Source organism: Bombina bombina, chromosome 2 (assembly GCF_027579735.1).
Source record: "Bombina bombina isolate aBomBom1 chromosome 2, aBomBom1.pri, whole genome shotgun sequence".
NCBI lineage: Eukaryota > Metazoa > Chordata > Amphibia > Anura > Bombinatoridae > Bombina > Bombina bombina.
Window position 1 is genome coordinate 802,191,384 of NC_069500.1, and position 15,524 is coordinate 802,206,907.

General features: G+C 29.2%; 17 non-coding genes across 17 annotated transcripts; all 17 read right to left on the bottom strand.

The window, feature by feature from the left end:
- Positions 1-858: 858 nt before the first annotated feature.
- On the bottom strand, positions 859-932 carry TRNAS-UGA (transfer RNA serine (anticodon UGA)). The gene has a single exon. It is a non-coding gene; the product is annotated as a tRNA-Ser (tRNA).
- Positions 933-1,424: 492 nt separating this feature from the next.
- Positions 1,425-1,498, bottom strand: TRNAT-AGU (transfer RNA threonine (anticodon AGU)). The gene has a single exon. It is a non-coding gene; the product is annotated as a tRNA-Thr (tRNA).
- Positions 1,499-1,705: 207 nt separating this feature from the next.
- TRNAT-AGU (transfer RNA threonine (anticodon AGU)) lies at positions 1,706-1,779 on the bottom strand. The gene has a single exon. It is a non-coding gene; the product is annotated as a tRNA-Thr (tRNA).
- Positions 1,780-2,662: 883 nt separating this feature from the next.
- Positions 2,663-2,736, bottom strand: TRNAT-AGU (transfer RNA threonine (anticodon AGU)). The gene has a single exon. It is a non-coding gene; the product is annotated as a tRNA-Thr (tRNA).
- A 1,705-nt stretch (positions 2,737-4,441) lies between these two features.
- Positions 4,442-4,515, bottom strand: TRNAS-AGA (transfer RNA serine (anticodon AGA)). The gene has a single exon. It is a non-coding gene; the product is annotated as a tRNA-Ser (tRNA).
- Positions 4,516-6,863: 2,348 nt separating this feature from the next.
- TRNAT-CGU (transfer RNA threonine (anticodon CGU)) lies at positions 6,864-6,937 on the bottom strand. Its single transcript has one exon. It is a non-coding gene; the product is annotated as a tRNA-Thr (tRNA).
- Positions 6,938-7,141: 204 nt separating this feature from the next.
- Positions 7,142-7,215, bottom strand: TRNAT-CGU (transfer RNA threonine (anticodon CGU)). The gene has a single exon. It is a non-coding gene; the product is annotated as a tRNA-Thr (tRNA).
- A 988-nt stretch (positions 7,216-8,203) lies between these two features.
- Positions 8,204-8,277, bottom strand: TRNAT-AGU (transfer RNA threonine (anticodon AGU)). The gene has a single exon. It is a non-coding gene; the product is annotated as a tRNA-Thr (tRNA).
- A 1,163-nt stretch (positions 8,278-9,440) lies between these two features.
- On the bottom strand, positions 9,441-9,514 carry TRNAT-CGU (transfer RNA threonine (anticodon CGU)). Its single transcript has one exon. It is a non-coding gene; the product is annotated as a tRNA-Thr (tRNA).
- Positions 9,515-9,719: 205 nt separating this feature from the next.
- Positions 9,720-9,793, bottom strand: TRNAT-CGU (transfer RNA threonine (anticodon CGU)). Its single transcript has one exon. It is a non-coding gene; the product is annotated as a tRNA-Thr (tRNA).
- Positions 9,794-10,004: 211 nt separating this feature from the next.
- On the bottom strand, positions 10,005-10,078 carry TRNAT-AGU (transfer RNA threonine (anticodon AGU)). The gene has a single exon. It is a non-coding gene; the product is annotated as a tRNA-Thr (tRNA).
- Positions 10,079-10,468: 390 nt separating this feature from the next.
- On the bottom strand, positions 10,469-10,542 carry TRNAT-CGU (transfer RNA threonine (anticodon CGU)). The gene has a single exon. It is a non-coding gene; the product is annotated as a tRNA-Thr (tRNA).
- A 205-nt stretch (positions 10,543-10,747) lies between these two features.
- On the bottom strand, positions 10,748-10,821 carry TRNAT-CGU (transfer RNA threonine (anticodon CGU)). The gene has a single exon. It is a non-coding gene; the product is annotated as a tRNA-Thr (tRNA).
- A 1,495-nt stretch (positions 10,822-12,316) lies between these two features.
- On the bottom strand, positions 12,317-12,390 carry TRNAT-CGU (transfer RNA threonine (anticodon CGU)). The gene has a single exon. It is a non-coding gene; the product is annotated as a tRNA-Thr (tRNA).
- Positions 12,391-12,595: 205 nt separating this feature from the next.
- Positions 12,596-12,669, bottom strand: TRNAT-CGU (transfer RNA threonine (anticodon CGU)). The gene has a single exon. It is a non-coding gene; the product is annotated as a tRNA-Thr (tRNA).
- Positions 12,670-13,163: 494 nt separating this feature from the next.
- On the bottom strand, positions 13,164-13,237 carry TRNAT-CGU (transfer RNA threonine (anticodon CGU)). Its single transcript has one exon. It is a non-coding gene; the product is annotated as a tRNA-Thr (tRNA).
- A 205-nt stretch (positions 13,238-13,442) lies between these two features.
- TRNAT-CGU (transfer RNA threonine (anticodon CGU)) lies at positions 13,443-13,516 on the bottom strand. Its single transcript has one exon. It is a non-coding gene; the product is annotated as a tRNA-Thr (tRNA).
- Between the last annotated feature and the right edge of the window lie 2,008 nt (positions 13,517-15,524).

Sequence of the window (15,524 nt, forward strand, 5' to 3'; positions counted from 1 at the left end):
CAACTTATATTATCATGTAATTTAACACACATTATAATTATCCAGCTTTGTGTTTTAGAGACCTTTATAATTTTTTTTATGTAAATTAAATATGACAGATTTAGAGAAGGCACTGCTGAGATTCGAACTCAGGATCTCCTGTTTACTAGACAGACACTTTATAATTTTTTTATATAAATTAAATATGACAGATTTAGAGAAGGCACTGCTGAGATTTGAACTCAGGATCTCCTGTTTACTAGACAGGCGCTTTAACCAATTAAGCCACAGCACCTTGTTGTACCATTTGTTTTTTTTGTCTCAGAGGCTGATATAGCATGAAAAATTAAGGAAAAAAACATTCTCTATCATTTATATTTTAACATTCAATCAACAACTTATATTATCATGTAATTTAACACACATTATAATTATCCAGCTTAGTGTTTTTAGAGACCTTTATAATTTTTTTTATATTAATTTAATAATTGACAGATTTAGAGAAGGCACTGCTGAGATTTGAACTCAGGATCTTCTGTTTACTAGACAGGCGCTTTAACCAACTAAGCCACAGCGCCTTGTTGTACCATTTGTTTTTTTTTTGGTCTCAGAGGCTTATATAGCATGAAAAATTAAGAAAAAAAAACATTCTATATCATTTATATTTTAACATTCAATCAACAACTTAAATTATCATGTAATTTAACACACATAATTATCCAGCTTTGTGTTTTAGAGACCTTTATAATTTTTTTTATATAAATTAAATATGACAGATTTAGAGAAGGCACTGCTGAGATTCGAACTCAGGATCTCCTGTTTACTAGACAGGCGCTTTATAATTTTTTTTATATAAATTAAATATGACAGATTTAGAGAAGGCACTGCTGAGATTCGAACTCAGAATCTCCTGTTTTCAAGACAGGCGCTTTAACCAACAAAGCCACAGCGCCTTGTTGTACCATTTGTTTTTTTTTGGTCTCAGAGGCTGATATAGCGTGAAAAATTAAGAAAAAAAACATTCTATATCATTTATATTTTAACATTCAATCAACAACTTATATTATCATGTAATTTAATACACATTATAATTATCCAGCTTTGTGTTTTAGAGACCTTTATAATTTTTTTTATATAAATTAAATATGACAGATTTAGAGAAGGCACTGCTGAGATTTGAACTCAGGATCTCCTGTTTACTAGACAGGCACTTTAACCAACTAAGCCACAGCACCTTGTAGTACCGTTTGTTTTTGTGGTCTCAGAGGCTGATATAGCATGAAAAATTAGGAAAAAAAAACATTCTATATCATTTATATTTTAACATCCAATCAACAACTTATATTATCATGTAATTAACCCACATTATAATTATCCAGCTTTGTGTTTTTAGACACCTTTATAAATTTTTGTTATCTTAATTTAATAATTGACAGATTTAGAGAAGGCACTGCTGAGATTTGAACTCAGGATCTCCTGTTTACTAGACAGGCGCTTTAACCAACTAAGCCACAGCGCCTTGTTGTACCATTTGTTTTTTTTTGTCTCAGAGGCTGATATAGCATGAAAGATTAAGAAAAAAAACATTCTATATCATTTATATTTTAACATTCAATCAACAACTTATATTATCATGTAATTTAAGACACATTATAATTATACAGCTTTGTGTTTTAGAGACCTTTATAAAAAAATTTATATAAATTAAATATGACAGATTTAGAGAAGGCACTGCTGAGATTCGAACTCAGGATCTCCTGTTTACTAGACAGGCGCTTTAACCAACTAAGCCACAGCGCCTTGTTGTACCATATTTTTTTTTTTTGGTCTCAGAGGCTGATATAGCATGAAAAATAAAGAAAAAAAACATTCTATATCATTTATATTTTAACATTCAATAAACAACTTATATTATCATGTAATTTAACACACATTATAATTATCCAGCTTTGTGTTTTAGAGACCAACTAAGCCACATCGCCTTGTTTTACCTTTTGTTTTTTTTTTGGTCTCAGAGGCTGATATCGCGTGAAAAATTAAGAAAAAAACATTCTATATCATTTATATTTTAACATTCAATCAACAACTTATATTATCATGTAATTTAACACACATTATAATTATCCAGCTTTGTGTTTTAGAGACCTTTATAATTTTTTTTATATAAATTAAATATGACAGATTTAGAGAAGGCACTGCTGAGATTTGAACTCAGGATCTCCTGTTTACTAGACAGGCGCTTTAACCAACTAAGCCACAGCACCTTGTTGTACTATTTGTTTTTTTTGGTCTCAGAGGCTGATATAGCATGAAAAATTAAGAAAAAAAACATTCTATATCATTTATATTTTAACATTCAATCAACAACTTATATTATCATGTAATTTAACACACATTATAATTATCCAGCTTTGTGTTTTAGAGACCTTTATAATTAGACAGGCACTTTAACCAACTAAGCTACAGCGCCCTGTTGTACTATTTGTTTTTTTTTCTTCTCAGAGGCTGATATAGCATAAAAAAATTAAGAAAAAAAAAAACACATTCTATATCATTTATATTTTAACATCCAATCAACAACTTATATTATCATGTAATTTAACACACATTATAATTATCCAGCTTTGTGTTTTAGAGACCTTTATAATTTTTTTATATCAATCAAATATAACAGATATAGAGAAGGCACTGCTGAGATTCGAACTCAGGATCTCCTGTTTACTAGACAGGCGCTTTAACCAACTAAGCCACAGCGCCTTGTTGTACCATTTTTTTTTTGGTCTCAGAGGCTGATATAGCGTGAAAAATTAAGAAAAAAAAAACATTCTATATCATTTATATTTTAACATTCAATCAACAACTAATATTATCATGAAATTTAACACACATTATAATTATCCAGCTTTGTGTTTTAGAGACTTTTATAAAAATTTTTATTTAAATTAAATATGACAGATTTAGAGAAGGCACTGCTGAGATTCAAACTCAGGATCTCCTGTTTACTAGACAGGTGCTTTATAATTTTTTTATATAAATTAAATATAACAGATTTAGAGAAGGCACTGCTGAAATTCAAACTCAGGATCTCCTGTTTACTAGACAGGCGCTTTAACCAACTAAGCCACAGCGCCTTGTTGTACCATTTTTTTTTTGGTCTCAGAGGCTGATATAGCATGAAAAATTAAGAAAAAAAACATTCTATATCATTTATATTTTAACATTCAATCAACAACTTATATTATCATGTAATTTAACACACATTATAATTATCCAGCTTTGTGTTTTAGAGACCTTTATAATTTTTTTTATATAAATTAAATATGACAGATTTAGAGAAGGCACTGCTGAGATTCGAACTCAGGATCTCCTGTTTACTAGACAGGCACTTTATAATTTTTTTATATAAATTAAATATGACAGATTTATAGAAGGCACTGCTGAGATTTGAACTCAGAATCTCCTGTTTACTAGACAGGCGCTTTAACCAATTAAGCCACAGAACCTTGTTGTACCATTTGTTTTTTTTGGTCTCAGAGGCTGATATAGCATGAAAAATTAAGAAAAAAAACATTCTATATCATTTATATTTTAACATTCAATCAACAACTTATATTATCATGTAATTTAACACACATTATAATTATCCAGCTTTGTGTTTTAGAGACCTTTATAATTTTTTTTATATAAATTAAATATGACAGATTTAGAGAAGGCACTGCTGAGATTCGAACTCAGGATCTCCTGTTTACTAGACAGGCACTTTATAATTTTTTTATATAAATTAAATATGACCGATTTAGAGAAGGCACTGCTGAGATTTGAACTCAGGATCTCCTGTTTACTAGACAGGCGCTTTAACCAATTAAGCCACAGCACCTTGTTGTACCATTTGTTTTTTTTGTCTCAGAGGCTGATATAGCATGAAAAATTAAGGAAAAAAACATTCTCTATCATTTATATTTTAACATTCAATCAACAACTTATATTATCATGTAATTTAACACACATTATAATTATCCAGCTTAGTGTTTTTAGAGACCTTTATAATTTTTTTTATATTAATTTAATAATTGACAGATTTAGAGAAGGCACTGCTGAGATTTGAACTCAGGATCTTCTGTTTACTAGACAGGCGCATTAACCAACTAAGCCACAGCGCCTTGTTGTACCATTTGTTTTTTTTTTTGGTCTCAGAGGCTTATATAGCATGAAAAATTAAGAAAAAAAAACATTCTATATCATTTATATTTTAACATTCAATCAACAACTTAAATTATCATGTAATTTAACACACATAATTATCCAGCTTTGTGTTTTAGAGACCTTTATAATTTTTTTTATATAAATTAAATATGACAGATTTAGAGAAGGCACTGCTGAGATTCGAACTCAGGATCTCCTGTTTACTAGACAGGCGCTTTATAATTTTTTTTATATAAATTAAATATGACAGATTTAGAGAAGGCACTGCTGAGATTCGAACTCAGAATCTCCTGTTTTCTAGACAGGCGCTTTAACCAACTAAGCCACAGCGCCTTGTTGTACCATTTGTTTTTTTTTGGTCTCAGAGGCTGATATAGCATGAAAAATTAAGAAAAAAAACATTCTATATCATTTATATTTTAACATTCAATCAACAACTTATATTATCATGTAATTTAACACACATTATAATTATCCAGCTTTGTGTTTTAGAGGCCTTTATAATTTTTTTTATATAAATTAAATATGACAGATTTAGAGAAGGCACTGCTGAGATTCGAACTCAGGATCTCCTGTTTACTAGACAGGCGCTTTAACCAACTAAGCCACAGCACCTTGTTGTACCATTTTTTTTTTTTTGGTCTCAGAGGCTGATATAGCATGAAAGATTAAGAAAAAAAACATTCTATATCATTTATATTTTAACATTCAATCAACAACTTATGTTATCATGTAATTTAACACACATTATAATTATCCAGCTTTGTGTTTTAGAGACCTTTATAATTTTTTTTATATAAATTAAATATGACAGATTTAGAGAAGGCACTGCTGAGATTCGAACTCAGGATCTCCTGTTTACTAGACAGGCGCTTCAACCAACTAAGCCACAGCGCCTTGTTGTACCATTTTTTTTTTTTGTTGGTCTCAGAGGCTGATATAGCATGAAAAATTAAGAAAAAAAACATTCTATATCATTTATTTTTTAACATTCAATCAACAACTTATATTATCATGTAATTTAACACACATTATAATTATCCAGCTTTGTGTTTTAGAGTCCAACTAAGCCACATCGCCTTGTTGTACCTTTTGTTTTGTTTTTAGTCTCAGAGGCTGATACAGCATGAAAAATTAAGAAAAAAAAAATTCTATATCATTTATATTTTAACATTCAATCAACAACTTATATTATCATGTAATTTAACACAAATTATAATTATCCAGCTTTGTGTTTTAGAGACCTTTATAATTTTTTTTATATAAATTAAATATGACAGATTTAGAGAAGGCACTGCTGAGATTTGTACTCAGGATCTCCTGTTTACTAGACCAGCGCTTTAACCAACTAAGCCACAGCACCTTGTTGTACTATTCGTTTTTTTTTGGTCTCAGAGGCTGATATAGCATGAAAAATTAAGAAAAAAAACATTCTATATCATTTATATTTTAACATTCAATCAACAACTTATATTATCATGTAATTTAACACACATTATAATTATCCAGCTTTGTGTTTTAGAGACCTTTATAATTAGACAGGCACTTTAACCAACTAAGCTACAGCGCCCTGTTGTACTATTTGTTTTTTTTTGTCTCAGAGGCTGATATAGCATGAAAAATTATATTATCATGTAATTTAACACACATTATAATTATCCAGCTTTGTGTTTTAGAGTCCAACTAAGCCACATCGCCTTGTTGTACCTTTTGTTTTGTTTTTAGTCTCAGAGGCTGATACAGCATGAAAAATTAAGAAAAAAAAAATTCTATATCATTTATATTTTAACATTCAATCAACAACTTATATTATCATGTAATTTAACACAAATTATAATTATCCAGCTTTGTGTTTTAGAGACCTTTATAATTTTTTTTATATAAATTAAAAATGACAGATTTAGAGAAGGCACTGCTGAGATTTGTACTCAGGATCTCCTGTTTACTAGACCAGCGCTTTAACCAACTAAGCCACAGCACCTTGTTGTACTATTCGTTTATTTTTGGTCTCAGAGGCTGATATAGCATGAAAAATTAAGAAAAAAAACATTCTATATCATTTATATTTTAACATTCAATCAACAACTTATATTATCATGTAATTTAACACACATTATAATTATCCAGCTTTGTGTTTTAGAGACCTTTATAATTAGACAGGCACTTTAACCAACTAAGCTACAGCGCCCTGTTGTACTATTTGTTTTTTTTTGTCTCAGAGGCTGATATAGCATGAAAAATTAAGAAAAAAAAAACATTCTATATCATTTATATTTTAACATCCAATCAACAACTTATATTATCATGTAATTTAACACACATTATAATTATCCAGCTTTGTGTTTTAGAGACCTTTATAATTTTTTTATATCAATCAAATATAACAGATATAGAGAAGGCACTGCTGAGATTCGAACTCATGATCTCCTGTTTACTAGACAGGCGCTTTAACCAACTTAGCCACAGTGCCTCGTTGTACCAGGTATTTTTTTTTTTGTCTCAGAGGCTGATATAGCGTGAAAAATTAAGAAAAAAAAAACATTCTATATCATTTATATTTTAACATTCAATCAACAACTAATATTATCATGAAATTTAACACACATTATAATTATACAGCTTTGTGTTTTAGAGACCTTTATAATTTTTTTTATATAAATTAAATATGACAGATTTAGAGAAGGCACTGCTGAGATTCGAACTCAGGATCTCCAGTTTACGAGACAGGCGCTTTAACCAACTAAGCCACAGCGCCTTGTTGTACCATTTATTTTTTTGGTCTCAGAGGCTGATATAGTGTGAAAAATTAAGAAAAAAAACATTCTATATCATTTATATTTTAATATTCAATCAACAACTTATATTATCATGTAATTTAACACACATTATAATTATCCAGCTTTGTGTTTTAGAGAACATTATAATTTTTTATATAAATTAAATAAGACAGATTTAGAGAAGGCACTGCTGAGATTTGAACTCAGGATCTCCTGTTTACGAGACAGGTGCTTTAACCAACTAAGCCACAGTGCCTTTTTGTACCTGGTGTTTTTTTTTTGGTCTCAGAGGCTGATATAGCATGCAAAATTAAGAAAAAAAACATATTCTATATCATTTATATTTTAACATCCAATCAACAACTTATATTATCATGTAATTTAACACACATTATAATTATCCAGCTTTGTGTTTTAGAGAACTTTATAATTTTTTTATATCAATCAAATATAACAGATATAGAGAAGGCACTGCTGAGATTCGAACTCAGGATCTCCTGTTTACTAGACAGGCGCTTCAACCAACTAAGCCACAGCGCCTTGTTGTACCAGGTGTTTTTTTTGGTCTCAGAGGCTGATATAGCGTGAAAAATTAAGAAAAAAAACTAATTCTATATCATTTATATTTTACCATTCAATCAACAACTTATATTATCATGTAATTTAACACACATTATAATTATCCAGCTTTGTGTTTTAGAGACCTTTATAAAAAAATTTATGTAAATTAAATATGACAGATTTAGAGAAGGCACTGCTGAGATTTGAACTCAGGATCTCCTGTTTACGAGACAGGCGCTTTAACCAACTAAGTGACAGCACCTTGTTGTACTATTTGTTTTTATTTGGTCTCAGAGGCTGATATAGCATGAAAAATTAAGAAAAATTAAGAAAAAAATCATTCTATATCATTTACATTTTAACATTCAATCAACAACTTATATTATCATGTAATTTAACACACATTATTATTATCCAGCTTTGTGTTTTAGAGACCTTTATAATTTTTTTTATATAAATTAAATATGACAGATGTAGAGAAGGCACCATTTTTTTTTTTGGTCTCAGAGGCTGATATAGCATGAAAGATTAAGAAAAAAAACATTCTATATCATTTATATTTTAACATTCAATCAACAACTTATATTATCATGTAATTTAACACACATTATAATTATCCAGCTTTGTGTTTTAGAGACCTTTATAATTTTTTTTATATAAATTAAATATGACAGATTTAGAGAAGGCACTGCTGAGATTCGAACTCAGGATCTCCTGTTTACTAGACAGGCGCTTTAACCAACTAAGCCACAGCGCCTTGTTGTACCATTTTTTTTTTTTTGGTCTCAGAGGCTGATATAGCATGAAAAATTAAGAAAAAAAACATTCTATATCATTTATTTTTTAACATTCAATCAACAACTTATATTATCATGTAATTTAACACACATTATAATTATCCAGCTTTGTGTTTTAGAGTCCAACTAAGCCACATCGCCTTGTTGTACCTTTTGTTTTGTTTTTGGTCTCAGAGGCTGATACAGCATGAAAAATTAAGAAAAAAAACATTCTATATCATTTATATTTTAACATTCAATCAACAACTTATATTATCATGTAATTTAACACAAATTATAATTATCCAGCTTTGTGTTTTAGAGACCTTTATAATTTTTTTTATATAAATTAAATATGACAGATTTAGAGAAGGCACTGCTGAGATTTGAACTCAGGATCTCCTGTTTACTAGACCAGCGCTTTAACCAACTAAGCCACAGCACCTTGTTGTACTATTTGTTTTTTTTTGGTCTCAGAGGCTGATATAGCATGAAAAATTAAGAAAAAAAACATTCTATATCATTTATATTTTAACATTCAATCAACAACTTATATTATCATGTCATTTAACACACATTATAATTATCCAGCTTTGTGTTTTAGAGACCTTTATAATTAGACAGGCGCTTTAACCAACTAAGCTACAGCGCCCTGTTGTACTATTTGTTTTTTTTTGTCTCAGAGGCTGATATAGCATGAAAAATTAAGAAAAAAAAAACATTCTATATCATTTATATTTTAACATCCAATCAACAACTTATATTATCATGTAATTTAACACACATTATAATTATCCAGCTTTGTGTTTTAGAGACCTTTATAATTTTTTTATATCAATCAAATATAACAGATATAGAGAAGGCACTGCTGAGATTCGAACTCATGATCTCCTGTTTACTAGACAGGCGCTTTAACCAACTAAGCCACAGCGCCTCGTTGTACCAGGTATTTTTTTTTTGTCTCAGAGGCTGATATAGCGTGAAAAATTAAGAAAAAAAAAACATTCTATATCATTTATATTTTAACATTCAATCAACAACTAATATTATCATGAAATTTAACACACATTATAATTATACAGCTTTGTGTTTTAGAGACCTTTATAATTTTTTTTATATAAATTAAATATGACAGATTTAGAGAAGGCACTGCTGAGATTCGAACTCAGGATCTCCAGTTTACGAGACAGGCGCTTTAACCAACTAAGCCACAGCGCCTTGTTGTACCATTTATTTTTTTGGTCTCAGAGGCTGATATAGTGTGAAAAATTAAGAAAAAAAAACATTCTATATCATTTATATTTTAATATTCAATCAACAACTTATATTATCATGTAATTTTACACACATTATAATTATCCAGCTTTGTGTTTTAGAGAACATTATAATTTTTTATATAAATTAAATAAGACAGATTTAGAGAAGGCACTGCTGAGATTTGAACTCAGGATCTCCTGTTTACGAGACAGGCGCTTTAACCAACTAAGCCACAGTGCCTTTTTGTACCTGTTGTTTTTTTTTTGGTCTCAGAGGCTGATATAGCATGCAAAATTAAGAAAAAAAACATATTCTATATCATTTATATTTTAACATCCAATCAACAACTTATATTATCATGTAATTTAACACACATTATAATTATCCAGCTTTGTGTTTTAGAGACCTTTATAATTTTTTTTATATAAATTAAATATGACAGATTTAGAGAAGGCACTGCTGAGATTCGAACTCAGGATCTCCTGTTTACTAGACAGGCGCTTTAACCAACTAAGCCACAGCGCCTTGTTGTACCATTTTTTTTTTTTTGGTCTCAGAGGCTGATATAGCATGAAAAATTAAGAAAAAAAACATTCTATATCATTTATTTTTTAACATTCAATCAACAACTTATATTATCATGTAATTTAACACACATTATAATTATCCAGCTTTGTGTTTTAGAGTCCAACTAAGCCACATCGCCTTGTTGTACCTTTTGTTTTGTTTTTGGTCTCAGAGGCTGATACAGCATGAAAAATTAAGAAAAAAAACATTCTATATCATTTATATTTTAACATTCAATCAACAACTTATATTATCATGTAATTTAACACAAATTATAATTATCCAGCTTTGTGTTTTAGAGACCTTTATAATTTTTTTTATATAAATTAAATATGACAGATTTAGAGAAGGCACTGCTGAGATTCGAACTCAGGATCTCCAGTTTACGAGACAGGCGCTTTAACCAACTAAGCCACAGCGCCTTGTTGTACCATTTATTTTTTTGGTCTCAGAGGCTGATATAGTGTGAAAAATTAAGAAAAAAAAACATTCTATATCATTTATATTTTAATATTCAATCAACAACTTATATTATCATGTAATTTAACACACATTATAATTATCCAGCTTTGTGTTTTAGAGAACATTATAATTTTTTATATAAATTAAATAAGACAGATTTAGAGAAGGCACTGCTGAGATTTGAACTCAGGATCTCCTGTTTACGAGACAGGCGCTTTAACCAACTAAGCCACAGTGCCTTTTTGTACCTGGTGTTTTTTTTTTGGTCTCAGAGGCTGATATAGCATGCAAAATTAAGAAAAAAAACATATTCTATATCATTTATATTTTAACATCCAATCAACAACTTATATTATCATGTAATTTAACACACATTATAATTATCCAGCTTTGTGTTTTAGAGAACTTTATAATTTTTTTATATCAATCAAATATAACAGATATAGAGAAGGCACTGCTGAGATTCGAACTCAGGATCTCCTGTTTACTAGACAGGCGCTTCAACCAACTAAGCCACAGCGCCTTGTTGTACCAGGTGTTTTTTTTGGTCTCAGAGGCTGATATAGCGTGAAAAATTAAGAAAAAAAACTAATTCTATATCATTTATATTTTACCATTCAATCAACAACTTATATTATCATGTAATTTAACACACATTATAATTATCCAGCTTTGTGTTTTAGAGACCTTTATAAAAAAAATTATGTAAATTAACAGCTTTGTGTTTTAGAGTCCAACTAAGCCACATCGCCTTGTTGTACCTTTTGTTTTGTTTTTGGTCTCAGAGGCTGATACAGCATGAAAAATTAAGAAAAAAAACATTCTATATCATTTATATTTTAACATTCAATCAACAACTTATATTATCATGTAATTTAAAACAAATTATAATTATCCAGCTTTGTGTTTTAGAGACCTTTATAATTTTTTTTATATAAATTAAATATGACAGATTTAGAGAAGGCACTGCTGAGATTTGAACTCAGGATCTCCTGTTTACTAGACCAGCGCTTTAACCAACTAAGCCACAGCACCTTGTTGTACTATTTGTTTTTTTTTGGTCTCAGAGGCTGATATAGCATGAAAAATTAAGAAAAAAAACATTCTATATCATTTATATTTTAACATTCAATCAACAACTTATATTATCATGTAATTTAACACACATTATAATTATCCAGCTTTGTGTTTTAGAGACCTTTATAATTAGACAGGCGCTTTAACCAACTAAGCTACAGCGCCCTGTTGTACTATTTGTTTTTTTTTGTCTCAGAGGCTGATATAGCATGAAAAATTAAGAAAAAAAAAACATTCTATATCATTTATATTTTAACATCCAATCAACAACTTATATTATCATGTAATTTAACACACATTATAATTATCCAGCTTTGTGTTTTAGAGACCTTTATAATTTTTTTATATCAATCAAATATAACAGATATAGAGAAGGCACTGCTGAGATTCGAACTCATGATCTCCTGTTTACTAGACAGGCACTTTAACCAACTAAGCCACAGCGCCTCGTTGTACCAGGTATTTTTTTTTTGTCTCAGAGGCTGATATAGCGTGAAAAATTAAGAAAAAAAAAACATTCTATATCATTTATATTTTAACATTCAATCAACAACTAATATTATCATGAAATTTAACACACATTATAATTATACAGCTTTGTGTTTTAGAGACCTTTATAATTTTTTTTATATAAATTAAATATGACAGATTTAGAGAAGGCACTGCTGAGATTCGAACTCAGGATCTCCAGTTTACGAGACAGGCGCTTTAACCAACTAAGCCACAGCGCCTTGTTGTTCCATTTATTTTTTTGGTCTCAGAGGCTGATATAGTGTGAAAAATTAAGAAAAAAAAACATTCTATATCATTTATATTTTAATATTCAATCAACAACTTATATTATCATGTAATTTTACACACATTATAATTATCCAGCTTTGTGTTTTAGAGAACATTATAATTTTTTATATAAATTAAATAAGACAGATTTAGAGAAGGCACTGCTGAGATTTGAACTCAGGATCTCCTGTTTACGAGACAGGCGCTTTAACCAACTAAGCCACAGTGCCTTTTTGTACCTGGTGTTTTTTTTTTGGTCTCAGAGGCTGATATAGCATGCAAAATTAAGAAAAAAAACATATTCTATATCATTTATATTTTAACATCCAATCAACAACTTATATTATCATGTAATTTAACACACATTATAATTATCCAGCTTTGTGTTTTAGAGACCTTTATAATTTTTTTATATCAATCAAATATAATAGATATAGAGAAGGCACTGCTGAGATTCGAACTCATGATCTCCTGTTTACTAGACAGGCGCTTTAACCAACTAAGCCACAGTGCCTCGTTGTACCAGGTATTTTTTTTTTGTCTCAGAGGCTGATATAGCGTGAAAAATTAAGAAAAAAAAAACATTCTATATCATTTATATTTTAACATTCAATCAACAACTAATATTATCATGAAATTTAACACACATTATAATTATACAGCTTTGTGTTTTAGAGACCTTTATAATTTTTTTTATATAAATTAAATATGACAGATTTAGAGAAGGCACTGCTGAGATTCGAACTCAGGATCTCCAGTTTACGAGACAGGCGCTTTAACCAACTAAGCCACAGCGCCTTGTTGTACCATTTATTTTTTTGGTCTCAGAGGCTGATATAGTGTGAAAAATTAAGAAAAAAAAACATTCTATATCATTTATATTTTAATATTCAATCAACAACTTATATTATCATGTAATTTAACACACATTATAATTATCCAGCTTTGTGTTTTAGAGAACATTATAATTTTTTATATAAATTAAATAAGACAGATTTAGAGAAGGCACTGCTGAGATTTGAACTCAGGATCTCCTGTTTACGAGACAGGCGCTTTAACCAACTAAGCCACAGTGCCTTTTTGTACCTGTTGTTTTTTTTTTGGTCTCAGAGGCTGATATAGCATGCAAAATTAAGAAAAAAAACATATTCTATATCATTTATATTTTAACATCCAATCAACAACTTATATTATCATGTAATTTAACACACATTATAATTATCCAGCTTTGTGTTTTAGAGAACTTTATAATTTTTTTATATCAATCAAATATAACAGATATAGAGAAGGCACTGCTGAGATTCGAACTCAGGATCTCCTGTTTACTAGACAGGCGCTTCAACCAACTAAGCCACAGCGCCTTGTTGTACCAGGTGTTTTTTTTGGTCTCAGAGGCTGATATAGCGTGAAAAATTAAGAAAAAAAACTAATTCTATATCATTTATATTTTACCATTCAATCAACAACTTATATTATCATGTAATTTAACACACATTATATTTATCCAGCTTTGTGTTTTAGAGACCTTTATAAAAAAATTTATGTAAATTAAATATGACAGATTTAGAGAAGGCACTGCTGAGATACGAACTCAGGATCTACTGTTTACAAGACAGGCGCTTTAACCAACTAAGTGACAGTACCTTGTTGTACTGTTTGTTTTTTTTGGTCTCAGAGGCTGATATAGCATGAAAAATTAAGAAAAATTAAGAAAAAAATCATTCTATATCATTTATATTTTAACATTCAATCAACAACTTATATTATCATGTAATTTAACACACATTATTATTATCCAGCTTTGTGTTTTAGAGACCTTTATAATTAGACAGGTGCTTTAACCAACTAATCCACAGCGCCCTGTTGTACCATTTGTTTTTGTTTTTTGTCTCAGAGGCTGATATAGCATGAAAAATTAAGAAAAAAAACACATTCTATATCATTTATATTTTAACATCCAATCAACAACTTATATTATCATGTAATTTAACACACATTATAATTATCCAGCTTTGTGTTTTAGAGACCTTTATAATTTTTTATATAAATTAAATAAGACAGATTTAGAGAAGGCACTGCTGAGATTTGAACTCAGGATCTCCTGTTTACGAGACAGGCGCTTTAACCAACTAAGTGACAGCACCTTGTTGTACTATTTGTTTTTATTTGGTCTCAGAGGCTGATATAGCATGAAAAATTAAGAAAAATTAAGAAAAAAATCATTCTATATCATTTACATTTTAACATTCAATCAACAACTTATATTATCATGTAATTTAACACACATTATTATTATCCAGCTTTGTGTTTTAGAGACCTTTATAATTTTTTTTATATAAATTAAATATGACAGATGTAGAGAAGGCACTGCTGAGATTTGAACTCACGATCTCCTGTTTACTAGACAGGCGCTTTAACCAACTAAGCCACAGCACCTTGTTGTACCATTTTTTTTTTTGGTCTCAGAGGCTGATATAGCATGAAAGATTAAGAAAAAAAACATTCTATATCATTTACATTTTAACATTCAATCAACAACTTATATTATCATGTAATTTAACACACATTATTATTATCCAGCTTTGTGTTTTAGAGACCTTTATAATTTTTTTTATATAAATTAAATATGACAGATGTAGAGAAGGCACTGCTGAGATTTGAACTCACGATCTCCTGTTTACTAGACAGGCGCTTTAACCAACTAAGCCACAGCGCCTTGTTGTACCATTTTTTTTTTTTTGGTCTCAGAGGCTGATATAGCATGAAAAATTAAGAAAAAAAACATTCTATATCATATATTTTTTAACATTCAATCAACAACTTATATTATCATGTAATTTAACACACATTATAATTATCCAGCTTTGTGTTTTAGAGTCCAACTAAGCCACATCGCCTTGTTGTACCTTTTGTTTTGTTTTTGGTCTCAGAGGCTGATACAGCATGAAAAATTAAGAAAAAAAACATTCTATATCATTTATATTTTAACATTCAATCAACAACTTATATTATCATGTAATTTAACACAAATTATAATTATCCAGCTTTGTGTTTTAGAGACCTTTATAATTTTTTTTATATAAAT